The sequence below is a fragment of the Monodelphis domestica genome, chromosome 2, assembly GCF_027887165.1.
Source record: "Monodelphis domestica isolate mMonDom1 chromosome 2, mMonDom1.pri, whole genome shotgun sequence".
Classification (NCBI taxonomy): domain Eukaryota; kingdom Metazoa; phylum Chordata; class Mammalia; order Didelphimorphia; family Didelphidae; genus Monodelphis; species Monodelphis domestica.
Window position 1 is genome coordinate 110,243,287 of NC_077228.1, and position 17,585 is coordinate 110,260,871.

Sequence of the window (17,585 nt, forward strand, 5' to 3'; positions counted from 1 at the left end):
TTCCCTTCCTTTCCCTTCCTTTCCTTTCCTTTCCTTTCCTTTCCTTTCCTTTCCTTTCCTTTCCTTTCCTTTCCTTTCCTTTCCTTTCCTTTCCTTTCCTTTCCTTTCCTTTCCTTTCCTTTCCTTTCCTTTCCTTTCCTTTCCTTTCCTTTCCTTCCCTTTCCTTTTCTTTCCTTTTTCCTTTCCTTTCCTTTCCCCTTTTCTTCTTCTTAGAATCAATAATGTGTATTGGTTCCAAGGCAGAAGAGCAGTAAGGACTGGGCAATTTGGGGGTTTTAACTTGCCCAGGGTCCCACACCTAGGAAGTGTCTGAGGTCAGATTTGACCCCAAGACCTCCTGTCTCTGGGCCTGGCTCTATCCAGTGAGCAACTTAGCTCCCCCAGAAGATTTTCTTTAGAAAACACGATAGACCTATATTTCCAAAAGTTCTTGACTTCAGCCACCTATGCCCAAATTGTGTCTCATGCTAGTTCAGATGGAGAACCTACATAACCCAAGTCCTCTGACTGAACATCTAGCACATTCTCTGTTATAGCACAGCTTCTTATCTCAGAGGGTTATAGAATCATAGATGAAGGGACCTCGGAAATCATTTAATTTAACTCTTACTTTGTAGAAAACAAAACTGGGGTTCAGGGAGGCTTAGTGCAAGGTCATAGAGCTAATAAGTGGCAGCACTCAGCTATGTCTTTGAATTTAAAATAGAGGCAGCTAAGTAGGGTAGTGGTTAGACCAATGGACCTGGAGTTGGGAAAACCTGAGTTCAAATACAGTCTTAGACACTTATTATCAGTGTGATCCTGAGCTAGTGATTCTTTTCTTCAGTTCCCTCATCTGTGAAATATCATATAATAACTGCATTTACCTCCCAGGGTTGTTTCAAAAGCAAAATGAGATAATGTTTGCCATTATAGCTTTTTTATTATTGTCAATAATAATAAATATTTGAAGACCTATCATTTCAAAGAGAAATTAAATATGCCCTGCTTGGCCCCAGGGAAACTAGGAACAAGTGATGAAAGCTATAGATAAGCAAACTCAGGCTTGCAGTAAAGAAAAACTCTTTTTTTTCCTTTTAAATTTTATTTTTTATTACATTTTTTCGATTACATGTAGAAACCATTTTTGACAATTGTTTTCTGACATTTTGTGCTTCAGATTCTTTTCCTCCCTTCCTCTCCCTCTCTGAAGTAGTAAATAATCTGATCTAGGTTATGCCAGTGCTTTCATGCAATATACATTTCCATATTCTCCATGTCATGGCTGAAGACACAAATCACATATACAATAAAAAATCCAAGAAGGAAATAAAGTGCAGCATGGAATGCTCCGATCTGCAATCAGACTCCAACAGATCTTTCTGACTATGGATTATTTTTTTTTATCATGAGTCTCTTGGAGTTATCCTGGGATGTTGGTTTGCTGATAATAGTTCAGTGCTTCACAGTTGATCATGGAACATTATTTCTATTACTGTAAACACCGTTTTCTTGGTTCTGCTCATTTTACTTTGCTTCAGTTTGCATAAGTTAAGGAAAGACTGCTTAATAATTCCCAAAGTGGAAAAGGAAGACTTGAGAAGTAGTGGGTTTCCCTTCATGGGAGAATTTCAAGCAAAAGCTGACAACTTAACTCTGTTCCAGAGGGAAATCTTGCTCAGGAATGGGCTGGATTAGATGACCTCTGAGGTTTGTTCCAGCTTGGAGATTCTGTGGAATCTCCTCACGGAGGAACTCTACCTCATGACGAAGCATCAGAGAAAGACTTCAATGGGGAAATAGATGGGGACTTTTAAGAAGAAAGAAGATAAATGAGCTTGGCAACAAGATGAGGGCAACAGGACTAGAGTCTCCTTGTCCCTTCTGATGATCTTCCCTTAACTCCTCCCCTCTATCACCAAAAAATGTACAAATCTCTCTCAGTAAGAGCACTATATAAAGTTCCTAATACTTTAGAATGAGTTAGTCAATAACTTTGCTCTAGGACGGGATAGCTACTATATTACATTTCTATAAGACTTGGCAGTAAAATGAAATCATATACAACTTTCACATGAAATTAGAATTAAAAGTAGAGGGGGGGGCAGCTGGGTGGCTCAGTGGATTGAGAACCAGACCTAGAGACAGGAGGTCCTGGGTTCAAACCTGGCCTCAGACACTTCCTAGCTGTGTGACCCTGGGCAAGTCACTTGACCCCCATTGCCTAGCCCTTACCACTCTTCTGCCTTGGAGCCAATACACAGTATTGACTCCAAGGCTGAAGGTAAGGGTTTAAAAAAAAAGCAGAGGTGGGTAGCTAGGTGATGCAGTGGATAGAGCAACAATCCAAGAGTCAGGAGAACCTGAGTTCAAACTTCAAACACTGAGTTTGAGTTCAGCTTCAAATGCTTACTGGCTGTGTAATTCTGGGCAAGTCACTTAATCCTGTGTGTCTCAGTTTCCTCATCTGGAAAATGAGCTGGAGAATGAATTATTGAAATGGCAGAGAACAAAATGGCAAACTGCTCCAATATCTCTGCCAAGAAAACTCAAAATGGGGTTTTGAAGAGTCAGACATGACCGACGAACACACAAGAGCAAAGTTTAGGAGCTAATTATAATTATACTCAATTGCCTAGAGCCCCTCACCAGTTCCCCAAGAATTTCTAAATTTCAATTCAGCTTGTACCCATTAATTGATGTTGTGGGAATCACAAATGGAAAAAGAGGAAAACGTTAAATCAGGACACAGTTATAGAACAACGCAATTGGAAAACCCATCTTATCCCCCATATCCACTAGAGTATTCTGGGGAAACAATTCTGGGAATCTTGTTCTTGAAGCCAGAAAAGGTCTTTGTTTTCAGCCCAGGCCACTACTGCTGCTCCTTCTCCTCCTTCTCCTGCTTTCTTCTTCTCCTGCTTTCTTCTTCTTCTTCTTCTTCTTCTTCTTCTTCTTCTTCTTCTTCTTCTTCTTCTTCTTCTTCTTCTTCTTCTTCTTCTTCTTCTTCTTCTTCTTCTTCTTCTTCTTCTTCTTCTTCTTCTTCTTCTTCTTCTTCTTCTTCTTCTTCTTCTTCTTCTTCTTCTTCTTCTTCTTCTTCTCCTCCTTCTCCTGCTTTCTTCTTCTCCTGCTTTCTTCTTCTTCTTCTTCTTCTTCTTCTTCTTCTTCTTCTTCTTCTTCTTCTTCTTCTTCTTCTTCTTCTTCTTCTTCTTCTTCTTCTTCTTCTTCTTCTTCTTCTTCTTCTTCTTCTTCTTCTTCTTCTTCTTCTTCTTCTTCTTCTTCTTCTTCTTCTTCCTCTTCTTCTTCCTCTTCTTCTTCCTCTTCTTCCTCTTTCTCTTCTTCTTCCTCTTCTTTCTCCTCTTCCTCCTTCTCCTCCTCCTCCTCCTTCTTCTGCTCCTTCTCCTTTTTCTCCTCCTCCTGCTCTTCCTCCTCCTCCTCCTCCCTCTTCTTTCTTTCTCTCTCTCTCTCTCTCTCTCTCTCTCTCTCTCTCTCTCTCTCTCTCTCTCTCTCTCTCTTTTTAAAAAACTCTTACTCTTTTAGAATTGATATTAAGAATTGGTTCCAAGACAGAAGAGTGGTAAGGGCTAGGAAATGAGGAAGTCAAAGTGAACAAGATGAAATGATTGTCCAGGCTCACTTAGCTAATAAGCGTCTGAGGGCCACATTTGAACTCAAGACTTCCCATCTCCAGGTTTGGCTCTCTATTCACTCTGCTTCCTAGCTGCCCCCAGTCCGGGCTTATTGATTCTAGATTTATTTTGGCTTTCTTCCTTTTTTTCTTGCTATGACCTAAGAAGTGGGGGAGGAGTCACAGCACTAAGAATTATGGTCTAAGCACAGCTAGGTGGCTAGAGTGCCAGATCTGGAGTCAGAAAGACTCATCTTCATGAGTTCAAATCTGGCCTCAGACACTTATTAGCTGTGTGACCCTGGACAAGTCATTTCATCTTGTTTGCCTCAGTTTCCTCATCTATGAGCTAGAGAAGGAAATGGCAAACCACTCTAGTATGTCTGTCAAGAAAATCACAAATAAAGAGTTAAATACAACTGAAAATGGTGGAACAACAAGAAGCATTAGAGAGACTTTCCAAGCTAGGCAAGGTACAGGGGACAGTAAATAGTCCTTGCAGGAATGGTTCCTACTGGGTTCACTCTCCTCATATATCAGGGCCCTGAGGCAAAGCCCCAGGAGCCCCATACCAGTCCTGGAAATAGCTCCCATTTATGTAGCACTTTGTGGTTTACAAAAGTCACTTCCTTCAAACAATGCTGTTTGGTAATTTGGGTAGGGTCGGCAGTGCAAGTATTATTCCTATTTTTTTCCCCTTCAGATCAAATGAGAAAAAGGACATAAAATGATTTGCAAACCTAAAAGCATTACATAAATGCCAGATCTACTAAGGGTGTGCTGAAGGCAGCTTGAACCAACATCCTGAATGTTCAACACAATGGAATCCAGCCCAAAGGAGTGCAAAGAGTGGGAAATGAAGAGGTGACTGAGCCTAGGAGTCCTCTCTAAATGGCAGGAGTCCTTAGCCCTGCTCTCTAGTTCTCCAGTCAGAAGAGAAGGGGATCTTAAGAAATCTGATAGGGTGTAAATACCAAGGCTGATGAATCTTGCAGGATAGTGAATTTCTAGATGATGAGATTTCCCAGGGGCCTGATGGAGTGCAGTCCAAAGGGGTGCCGAGAATGGAAAATGTGATACTTGGGAAGATTCATATGAACTGATGCAGAGTGAAGTGGCTAAAACTGGGAGAGCAATTCATACAGTAACAACATTGCAAAGACAAACAATTTTGAAAGACTTCATTCCATGACTGACTGTGATTCCAAAATCATCCATATAACCCATCTTCTGACAGATAAGTGATGTAATCTGGGGATAGAAATCAACATAGATTTTTTTTGGACATGGTAAATGTGAGAATTTGTTTTGCTTGACTATGTATATTTTTTTCTCCCTTTCTTTTCTCTTCTTTTCTTTCTCCCTTTCTTTCTCTCTTCTTTTCCTTCTTCCTCTCTTTCTCTTTTTTCTTTCTTCCTCTCTTTCTTTCTCACTTTCTTTTTCTTCTTTCTTTTTTAAAAACTATTACCTTCTGTCTTAGAATCAGTACCCTGTGAAATCCTGGGCTAGTCACTTAACTTCAAGTGTCCAGCCTTTACCACTCTTCTACCTTGGAACCAATATATGGAATTGATTCTAAGACAGAAGATAAGGGTTTTAAAAAATACTAAGAATCATTTCCAAGACAGAGATGTGGTAAGAGTTAGGTAATTGGGGTTAAATGACTTGCCTAGTGTCACACAGCTAGGAAGGATCTGAGATCAAATTTGAACCCAGGATATCCCATCTACAGGTCTGGTTCTTGTTCCACTGAGTCTCACCCATCCCTATCTAAAATCCAGAGTGGCAATGGCTGGGCAATGGGGGTTAAATGACTTGCCCAAGGTCATGCAGCTAGGAAGTGTCTGAGGACACATTTGAACCCAGGAATTCTCATCTCTAGGTCTGGTGCTCTTCCTCTGGGCTACTTAGCTGCCCCAACTGTGCATATTGGTTACAAAAAGTTTTCTTTTTCTTTTCTTTGTCAAAGGGGGGGAAAGAAAAGAAATTTTTTGTTAAAATATTAAAAATGCTATCAGTGTTTACAAAGAAGCAGCCCAAATGATGAGAGAACTGGAGCAAGTGCCACTAAAAGATATATAGAAGAAAATCAGATATTTAGCCTGGAGAACATCATTCTTCTCCAGGATACATTGTTGTCTCAACTCCACTGGTCTTCCCTCTACCATGCCATAGATACCTCATCACTCTGGAAGCTCACTATACCACTGGGCTAATTTTCACCCTAGATATACTCTCTATCCCAGTGGTCTCGAATTCCAACTGGCTGGTTCCTCCCAGAATCTCTCATTTAAGGAGGAGTCCACAGTGAATTGCTGTCTCATCTCCATAGGACTTCTTTGCCATGTCATAACCCCCATCCTTCTTTAGCCTTTTGTGTTATCCAACACTATTAGAATATAGACTCCTTGGGGGGGGGGGCAACTGGGTGGCTCAGTGGACTGAGAGCCAGGCCTAGAGATGGGAGGTCCTGGGTTCAAATTTGGCCTCAGACATTAACTCTGTGGCCCTGGGCAAGTCAATGAATCCTAATTGACTGGTCTTTGTCTCTCTTCTGTCTTATTGATGCTAAGACAGAAAGTAAGGGCTTAAAAAAAAATTCATGTTGGGGGTGGCTAGGTTGCTGAGTGGATTGAGAACCAGGCCTAGAGATGGGAGGTCCTGGGTTCAAAGCTGACCTCAGACACTGTCCGGCTGTGTGACCCTGGACAAGTCACTTAACCTCTATTGCCTAGCCCTTACCACTCTTCTGCCTCGGAACTGATACACAGTATTGATTCCAAGATGGAAGGTAAGAATTTTTTTAAAAGAATACAAGCTCCTTGAATTGTATTTGTAGGCATTGTATTTCTTTTTGCTTTTATTTGTATTGCCAGTGCTTAGTACAGAGCTGGCACTTTGTAAGTCTTCAATAAATGTTTATTGACTGGAAAGACTTACATGAACTGATGCGAGTGAAGTGAGCAGAGCCAGAAGAATGTTGTACGTAGTAATAGCAATTTCATTAGATGATGAACTGTGAATGCCTTCGCTCTTCTCAGCAAAATGGTGATCCAAGATGATTCTGAAAGATTCATGACAATTCTGAACTGATGAAGTCTGACCAGAGATCAAAGCAGGCCATTCTTCACTTTATTTTCTTCATGGCTTTTTTTCAATATATGTTTTCTTCCATGACCTGACAAATATGGAAATGTGTTTTGTATGATGGCACATGTATAACCTATTGCTATATCAAATTGCTTACTGTCTCAGGAAGGGGGAAAGAGAAAGAGGAAGAGAAAGAGTTTGGAACTTAAAATGTTAGAAAACAAATGCCAAAAATTGTTTTTCCATATAACAGGAAAACTTAAACTTTACTGAAAAAAAAAATAAATGCTTAGTGATAAAGAAGACCCAGTAGGGACTTGATAGCTGTCTTTAAGTAATTGAAAGGCTATTCCATGGAAAACCTCTGTTCCACTTGGCCTAAGAGGGCAGAAATAGCCCAGTGGGTAGAAACTGGGGGGGGGAAGGGGGTGGTGGATATTATTTATTAGCCTGAAGTCAGGAAAAGCTTCCTAACAATTAGAGCTTTCCCAAAATGGAATGGCCTGCCCCAGGAGATGGAGTCTTCTCCCTTACTGGAGATCTTTGGATAAAGACTAGATGTCTAACATAGAAATTGCTTCATGCTCAAGGACAGGTTGGACCAAACAGTCTCTAAGGTCCTTTCCAAATATGAGGTTCTGTGATTCTGTACTTGCTGGAGGGCCCTCTGGGGAAATTTGGGCTTTTTGTTGGACTTCTGAGCTTCGTGACCACTGCCTTATTGCCAAGCTATGTGAGAGTATGCTTCAGAGATTTTGTCCCTGTGGCTCTGAGCATCTTAGTCAACAGTCTCTTGGAGGAGCAAGCGCTGGGCTAGAGGTGAGTCATGAACTCACCTCAACTCACCTCCACAAGCTTTACCTTCCTTTCAAAGCTGTGCAACCAGAAGCACAGGCTCAACAAGGGGAAAGTTTAACCACCAAGGCCAACTCACATTTTACCCAGTTTATGCCCCTGTTCAGCTGGGTGACCATCCCCACCCACCCCACGCCTTTCTCCCCTCCACTTTCCCCTGACCCTGAGGAGCCCTGGACAAGCCTAGCCTGATAAGACCCCTCATTTCTAGTCCCAAGGAGGACAAAATCTTCGGGGGGGGGGGGAATTTAAAAGAATATCAGAGAAAAAAGAATATTAGAAGTCATCTTGTCCAACTTTTTGTGGAAAAGTAAAGTGAGCCTTAGAGAGGCCAAGTGACCTGTCCAAGGTGTAAAAATTAAAATTAATATACAATAACTTCAAATATTACATTTTATAAGATTTAATAATAATCACTAGAAGTAACAAAATAAAACCACATGCCCATTCCACCAATGTCTCGACCCAGGAAGCAAAGAGAGCTAGCCACGGAAGACCACCCAATTTATCTCCTGTCTACATCAGCATGTAACAACAGGAAGTCACTGGGCTAATGGGAAATGTAGTTCAAAGGCACAAGATTTCCAGTTACACAAAGGCTATATTTAGTGAGAGGTAGACTTGGAACTCCACCCACGTTAGAAGACAGTACTCTGTTGTTGTTGAATCATTACAGTCATGTTCTACTTTTCATGATATCATCTAAAGTTTTCTTTGCAAAAATTCTGGAGTGGTTTGCCTTTTCCTTCTCCAATTCATTTTCCAGATGAGGAAAAAGGGAAACAGGGTCAAGTAAATGTCTGAAGCTGGATTTGAACTCATGAAGATGAGCCTTCCTGATTCTAAGTTTGTCACTGAAGCTCATCCCCTCCCCTTTCTGTCTATCAAACATTCCTGACATAGCATAGCTGCGCCAGGTTTGCTTTTGTTAACGTTCTGTACATCAATAAAAGTCAAGACTGAGGGAGAATCGGGAGAGAATCAGGGGAGAATGGAGAAGAGCACAGAGCAGACAGGTAAGGGGGAAGGAATGAAGAAGAGACTGGCAGGCTAGGCACCACGCAGTCAGGTTACTTAGGAACATTTGTCTACCCTTCCAATAAACTCTATAAAATATATATCTGGATAGAAATATTATTTTCAGTTCTTACATAAGCCCAGTGCTCTGTCTACTGTGCCATCCGGATAGCACTCTGGCTACACCAAAATTACCTTTTGGCAGTTGAGGCAGGAAGATGCTGCCACTTTCAGAGCTCAACCTTGGCTTTTCTTTGGTGGCCTTCCATTTCATTTTTCAGTGTCTCCTCCCCCCACCATTAGGTTCCTGGGGTCCCTCCATGGTGCCCTCTCCTTCCCAAGAGGTAGCCCACACAGCTGAAAAGACTAGATTTGGAGTCAAAAGAACAACTTCAGAGAGGATTTGAGGCTGCGTGTGGTTTCCAGGACAATGGAAATGCCCACTTTGAGCTGTATTTTACACATTTCCATCTCATCTGAACTCATGTTAATTTCTGGTGTCACTTTTGGGGAAGAATATTGCCAAACTGGGTGCTCATTTCTGTTGGGGAAAGGACTGGAAACCATGCTATGCCACTGAAGAGACTAAGGTTACTTAGCTCGACTTGGCACAACTAGGAACACTGAGTGGAAGATCCAGAGACATCATATTTATGACACCCAATGGAAGGGAAAAGTCTGCCAAATGGGCATGCCCTGAACTGCCTCATCTAGGGGAGAGGGGAAGGGACATTCTTCAAACAAAGTGTGTTGTCACTTGTAAAGGCTGTGCTAAAGGCATTTCCTACTTCATATATGAACAGATCACTTCCTGCTCTGAGCTCCTGAGACTTTGAGAGTCGAAGTTCCATCCTAATCACAGGTCACATTCACATAGCATTTTGCTCTTTTCTCCCAAATACTCTCTGAAATAGGTAGTAAAAATATTATTGTATGGGGGCAGCTGGGTAGCTCAATAGATTGAGAGCCAGGCCAGTAATGAGAGGTCCTGGGTTCAAATCTAGCCTCAGACACTTGCTAGCTACATGACTCTGGGCAAGTCACTTAACCCCCATTGGCTAGCCCTTACCACTCTTCTTCTACCTTGGAACCAATACACAGTATTGATTCTAGGATGGAAGGTAAGGCTGATATATATATATATATATATATATATGTGTATATATATATGTATATATTATATATATGTAATTGTATGCTCCATTTTGTTAATGTTGCACAATCATTTCAGTTGTATTTGACTTTTTGTGAGCCCATTTGGGGTTTTCTTGGCAAAGCTATTGGAGTAGTTTGGCATTTCCTTCTCTAGCTCAATATACAGGTGAGAAAATTAAGGCAGAGTGTCAACAATCCCCAGTTTATTTAGTTTGAGGGTAGAAACCCCAGGTTTTGACCTTGTCACAGGAGAGGTTTCCCCCTGAGGGAAGGTCCCTCTTCACCAGGCAATAGACATCCACTTCAGGTGGGAGGTAGACCCCATCCGAAGTCAAGTAGCTCTTTTGTCTCCAGAAGCCTTTCCCAGTATATCACACCCTCCTCTGAGGATCAAACTCAGGACCTTCAGCTTGCAAGACTGACATGCTACCTACTGAGCCAAATCTGAAGTGTACGTCTGTTGTCTGGTGAAGAGGGACCTTCCCTCAGGGGGAAACCTCTCCTGGGACAAGGTCAAAACCTGGGGTTTCTACCCTCAAACTAAATAAACTGGGGATCTCTAGATTTCCATGTTGACAAGAGTTAGGTGACTTCCCCAGGATCACACAGGGTGTCTGAGTGTCTGAGGCCACATTTAAACTCAGGAAGAGAAGTCTTCTTGACTTCAGACTCAACCCTCTAACCACTGTGGCACCTAGCTGCTCCCTACGAAACTGATGGTCAGAAGAAAAGTGCTTTTCCCTAAGTCACAAAGCTGGAGACCAGCAGAGAACAGTCCATTCTAGGCTTTCTGATCTCAGATCTAGTGCATGTCTCCTAGATTAAGCTACCTTAGCCCTTCCTCTGCCATTACCAACTTGGAAAAGTCTCTAATTCAATAAATATTTGTTCAGTGCTTCTTGTATAGAGTAGCAGTGCAAGAGGGAGACAAACAGATTAGGGAAGACAACAGCCCTTGCCCTCAGAAAGCTTTCGATCTAAATAGGAACAACTATACAGAGAATTGTGATTTAAAATAAGAAGTTAAGAAAAGAGAAAAGCAAAATGCTAGGTGAGGAATAAAGAAGAAAACGGTCATTTCTGAGAGGGCAGAGAGGGCAGACTTCTCAAGCTCTAATACAGTTAGATGTTGGAGGAGGTAGCGCCCTGGACTGCGACTCAAGAAGAGCCCAGATCCCTCCACAGACACTTTTGAGCTGTTTGAGCCTGGGCAAGTCATTGAATTCCAGCCTCAGTTTCCTCATCTGTAAAGTGAGTTAGACTTAATCATCTCCAACGTCCTTTCTAGTTCTAGAACTATGATCCTGTGATTCTTTGATATTTGAAGATAGGAAGGAATTCGAAAGGAGAAAAGTCGGACCCCTTAGCTCAGTGCCTTCCATTCACATGGTCCCATAAAACTTCGTTTACTATACTCCACCCATAAACACTCAGAGTCCTCTTAGAAACAGAAAGTTAGAGCTGGAAGTGAGCTTTGAGATCATCTGCTCCTCTTACAGAAAACTGAAACCCTTGCTTTGGGCCAGTGTTGAATTGCAAAAGGGAAGGAGAGAGGGAGGAAAGAAAGCAGAAGTTGAGGACAAAGCCTACCTCATTTCTTTTCATAGATCAAAGACATTTTGCCCTGTTTTTTCTAGGATTTGCTGTTAGCTGATTGAAAAAAATGATACCACTCCCTTGTATCTCTCTATGATTTAAATAATTTACTGATTGCCCTACTTTCTGGTTATCCCCATCCCAGACCTGGCCCTGACTCCACCCCTTCCCCATTAACAGTGACAACAATAATGTACTATGATCAACTGTAAATTACTTGAGTGTTAGCAACAAGGCAAGGATCCAGGGCAATTCCAAGGGACTGATGACAAGAAAAGGCTCTCCCCCATCGAGGAAGGAACAGATGGAGTTCAAATGCAGAGTGAAACACTGTATTTCCTCCATGAATTTTTCTCTAGTGTAAGCAATATGTGTCTTATTTCACAGCCTGATGAATAAGGAAATGTATATTGTATGATATATATTATATGATATAGAGGATAATAAATGTATGACCTATGTCATATGGTCTGCCTTCTTGGGGAAAGGTGGAGGCTCGGTGGGAGAAAGAACAAGACATAGATTTTTGGACATAGCTGAAGTGAGAACTTGTTTCTCTTAGATATGCATATTTATTATCATTTATTACATATTTATAACAAATAATGTGTACTGTATTATTGTCATGTTGTGTATTATATGATGTTAGATATAAACAACAAAAAAAAAAACTCACGCAAAGGAAAGGAGAGAGGAGACAAGCTTCAAGGTGTCCCCCATCCAATTTCTGTTCAATTTGAATCCAGGGGAAATAGCAATGGAGATTTATTTGAATTCTAGCTAACAGGGCTGTCATCCTCGCTCTGCAGGCTTGTTTCTATTCAGGGCTCTTTGTTACTGTGTGATCTTGGGCAAGTCACTTCATTCCACTGACCTATCCTTTTCTATTCTTCTGCCTTGGGATCCATATTTAGTATCCAGTTTAAGACAGAAGGTAAGATGGTTTGGTTTTTTTTATTTTGTTTGTCAAAACCCTCCATGGGGGAGTGAGAACCCTGAGCTTCCTTGTGTTTTGGCAGAATGGGCAGTCACCTAACAGGATGCAGTTTGAAGGGCTCAGAGAAAGTCTACTCTAACATTAGAGATCACTGTCTTAGGATATCTGAGATTCATTCCTTTGGACCAAGCATTATCTAGCCTCTTCTTTCATTCTCTTTTTAAATGCAACGGCCTCCAGGAGGGGCTCACATTTTAAATTCCTAACAGTGAATTTACTTGTCAGATCTTTTCTCTTAGGACCAGGTTTATTTACATAAGACTTTTCTCTATAGTAGTAACTTTTTTTTACAGTTACTCTAGGTTCATTGGGATTTCAGGTTAAAAGTGAAGGTGTTTCCGAGAAAATTGTAATGGATTTCAGCTTCAAATGGTATCTATTCAGCTGGCATCTTACTAACAAAACAGAAAGGAACCACATGTGGTGACATAGTAAAATATTTAAATGGTACAGAATTGCAAAGAAAAACATATAGGGAAGAGGGCAGTGAGGTGGCTCAGAGGATTTGAGAGCCAGTCCCAGGGATGGGAAGTCCTGGGTTCAAATTTGGCATCAGACACATCCTAACTATGTGACCCTGGGCAAGTCACTTGATCCCCATTGTTTAGCCCTTACCACTCTTCTGTCTTGAAACCAATACCCAGTATTGATTCTAAGATGGAAGGTGAGGATTTTTTTTTAAAGACAGAAAAATAAAAATAAAAGGAAAACACATTGCAGCACCCATTCTGGATTAAGTATATCATCCAACCAGAATAGCTTGGGGAAAAGTTTCTCCGAGGCTCCCCTCCAAAATGGGGAAAACATTTTCTCTGTCTTTGGGATCTGTGTAGATATGCAAGATGAAGGCTGAATCTTCTAGGATCGTGCTGCTCTGATTCCTCTCTGCTCTGGCAGCATCCCTCCTTGCTCTGTGAGACCTCATGAACACTCCAGGACTCCTTGCTCCTGAAATCCCCATTTTAATCTTGAACATCACCTCCTCCAACCCTGAGTGCTAGCTTTTCTTCTTCCCAGAGCCCTCCTCCGATCCTCTTCCTGTGACCCAAAAACACAGCCTGGCAGACACAAAAATCCCAGAGGAAAATGAAGTCCTAGAAACTTGCCCCAATGAAACATTTTTGTTTGGAGCCATTCTGGGAAGTTCAGTCTGTTCTCCTCACATGTATATCTGTTATACATAGAACAGCTGGATGAGACGTCACAAGTCATTTCCTCCAAGTTCTCCATTCTATGATGAGGATGAGGTCCAGAGATGTCACTTGCCCAAGGTCATTCAGCAAGTTAGTAGCAGAGCTGGGCTCCAAAGCCAAGTCTCCTGATGCTTGGTCTGGTATTTCTTGTCTCTAAACCATTATCACAATTCTAGAAGGTAAATGTTGTTATCATTGAGTTGTTTCAGTCATGTTTGACTCTCTGGCCCCATTCTGGGTTTTCTTGGCAGAGATACTGGAGTGTTTTCCATTTCCTTCTCCAGTTCATTTTATAGATGAGGAAACTAAGGCAAACAGGATTAGTGACTTGCCCAGGGTCACACAGCTAATAAGTGCCCAAGGATAGGTTTGAACTTAGGTCTTCCTGACTCCAGCCCCAGCACTTTATCCACCAGGATGACTAGCTCCCCTTTTGAGGTGAACAGAACAAGTATTTTTATCCCCATTTTAAACACTTAACTTCTGTCTTAGAATCAATACTATGTATTGATTTCAAGGCAGATGAGCAGTTAAGAGCTAAGCAATAGGGTGTAAGTGACACAATTAGGAAGTGTCTAAGGCCAGATTAGATTCCAGGACCTCTCCTGTTTAGGACTGATTCTCATCTACTAAACCACCCAGCTGCCCCCAGAGAAGGCTTTCTTAAGGAAATAATCTTTGTGGGGAGCCACTCCAGGTTTAGAGAGCAAAAAACAAAAAAAACACACAGGGAGGAAACATGGTATGGTTTCCCTGGACCCTAGAAAAGGAAGAACAGTGTGAAATAAAGCTAGAATGTAAAGATAGAATTACACTGAATTCCTTGAATATAAACATCATGAAAAATCAATTGAGTGAATGTGTTATATTCCTATCACATGAGGAACACTGCCCTAAGTGTGTTCTGGGAATGGGCTTTATTTCTAAGACAATAGGAAGCCATTGTCAAGTTTCTGCATTCCATGTGATCAGGAATCCAGCTCTCTAAACCTCCCCTGGACAGAGCAGGCTGTCCAAGAGGATCCATCCTCTTCAGAGTGAACATTTCATCTCTTTGTTCTCAGTTTCCTCCCATGTAAAATAAGAGGGTGATCCCTGGGGGGTCTGAAGGTCCCTTTTAGCTCGAAATCTGTCTTCCTTTGACTTATAAGACCCCTATCTATTGGATTGGAAGGTGTAGTGCTCTCAGAACTAATGGATAGATAGTATTCCCAAGAACATTCCCACTTCCCAAACAGAAGACAGGGCAATAAGGGCCAGTGCCAAGTAAACTGGCTGGGATTGGGGAGAAGAGGAAGCTAGAGCAGTGTGCAAAAGGGTGTTGAACCTGATCTTATTGAAATATAGTTCTGACTTCTCCTTTGCCAATCTCTCTCTCAATATGTCCATCTTACTGCCTCAGACACTTCCTAGCTGGGTGACCCTAGACAAGTCACTTAACCCCCATTGCCTAGCCCTTACCACTCTTCTGCCTTGGAATCAATACACAGTATTGATTCTAAGATGGAAGTCGAGGGTTTGAAAAATGCCCCTCTTGCACATCCCACCTGGCAATGGCTACCCTCCTTATCCTAGGGCAGGATGGCAAGATGAGCATCCACTGAGCTCACCCGGATATTTGAGCAAGGAGGCTCTGTACATATACCCACCCGCTGGTATGTTTGCCTTTGTGCTTTGGCATGCTGGATGCCTAAGTCATCCGGCTACAGTCTTGAGGACTGAGAGTCCTGCTGGGCATCTCATCTATAGCTCTGAACATAACTTCCAGCCTGCTCCTCCAGGGTAGAAAGAAACCAAACAAGGTGGTTGCATCAGGGACCCTTTTGCACGATAAACCCTCCTACATTTTTTTTAAGAGGGAAGAAGTAAGAGTCTCAATCCCAATTTAGAGTAGACAATGCCCCATTGCCCTCCCCTACTGAAGGTCTAGACAGACTGAAGTTGGGATCCTGAACTCTTCTCCTGCTCCCACTTACCACCCAGTCCTTCCTGTGAACTGGATAACAGGGGCAAGATTCTCTCACCAATCAGAACTCAGGAATTCATGATCACTAAGGTGTCCCTGTCCAGCACAGAACAAGACCAGGAGCCCATCCCATGTCAGATACTTCCTAGCTATGCCTCTTCAAGCCTCAGTTTTCTCATCTATAAAAACAAAGAAAAATAATACTTATAATGCTTATTCTACAGAGGTAGGAAGAAAGCATTTTGCAAACCTTTAAATCTTTGGAAAATGGGAGTCAATATCATCATCAATAATATGAATATACCATTTACAGAGACAGTACAGAACAAAGGATTCTGGGCTCTTCAGCAGGAGAACCTGGATTCAAGTCCTATCTCTGGCAAATACTGGATGCAAAAGTCTGGGCAAATTCCTCAGCCTCCCAGCGCCCCAGGATTATACTCTCTTGGACATCCGTAGGCTTATAGACTTTAGTCTACATAAGTCTTATATAAGACTATGTAAATATTATATAAACTACAATATTGACTGAGCTCACCATCCATCCATCCATCTATCTATCAATCTGTCATGTGTATGTGTGCATGTGTGTATAAATATTGTATGCAGGAGCAGCTCAATGCAGAGAGTGCAAAGCCTGATGTTAGGAAGTCTCATCTTCCTGAGTTCAAATTCAACCTCAGATACTTACTAATTGTGTGACCCTGGGCAAGTCACTTAATCCTATTGGCCTCAGTTTCTTAATCTATAAAATGGACTGGAAAAGGAAATGCAAATCACTCTAATAGCTTTGCCCAGAAAACTCCAAATGGGATCATGAAGAGATGTACACAACTAAAAGATGACTGTACAGTGTGTGTATACAGATATGTATAAGTATATATGTATGTATAAGTATATATGTATATGTACATATATACATACATCCACACATACATTTTATACACACACACATGCACACACAAGCAGTACTAGGTAGGTATTAACCTTGGAGGAAAAGGTACTAGCAACTAGCAGGGTAAGGAAAGAGCTCATGTAGAAGCTGGTATTTGGAGAACAGAACCAAGATGGCAGAGAAAAGGCAGGGACCCATGTGATCTCTCCCAATCCTCCTCCAAACAACATGAAAATAATGCCTCAAAATTAATTCTGTAGCTGTGTGACCCAGGGTAAGTCATTTAACCCCAGTTACCTAGCCTTTCCACTCTTCTGTCTTAGAATTAATACTAAGACTATAAGGCTTTGTTTTGTTTTGTTAATGAATTCTGGAGCAGCAGAATTCACAAAAAGATGTGATGAAATAATTTTCTAGCTCAAGACAATTTAGAAATTTGGCAAGAAATGTCTATCCACCGAGGTGGAAGTGGGGCACAGGCTAGCATGTCAGGGCAGGCCTCACCTTGGCAAGTGTGGCTGAATCAGAAGCAATATCTTTCAGAGTTCTCAACACACAGATAGCAAGGAAGTTGGATAAGTGATCAGAAGGAGATTATTTGAGTGTCCTTGTTGACACTAAGTACAGGACTCTATTGCATTGCATATACATAGACCTGGCTAGAAGTCCTGGATTGCAGCCCCAGGGTGAGAAGTACTAGCACATGTGGACTACATGTGGCTACAGAGAAGCTGGAACCTTGTGAAAAAAAAAAGAGTGATTGTGATCATTCACAAACCAGAGTGCAGGCCAAAAGAGGAGTAAACACACCTCTCCTTAGATCAGACCACTTTGGAAGAACGGAAACTTTGTGGACTCCTGGAATTAGCTCTGTAAGTAGTTGCACAAAAAATTGAAGCTTGTGACAGTACTCCTTACACCACTGGAACAAAGCCCAACTTTTATGTTGTTGGTTTTTTTAAAGTTAAAGTTAAGAAAGGGCTGGAAGAATGAGCAAACCACAAAAAAAAAGAAAAGAAAAGAAAGAAAGAAAAAGAAATCCACCATAGATGATTATTATGGGCAACAGAGAAGATCAAAACACAAACTCAGAAGATCACAAAGTCAAAAATCCAAATCCTCCATCCAAAGAAAATCATTTAAATAAAAATGTGAATTGTTCTCAAGTTCAAAAAGAATTCCTAGAAGGGCTCAAAAAAGGTTTTAAATGGAGC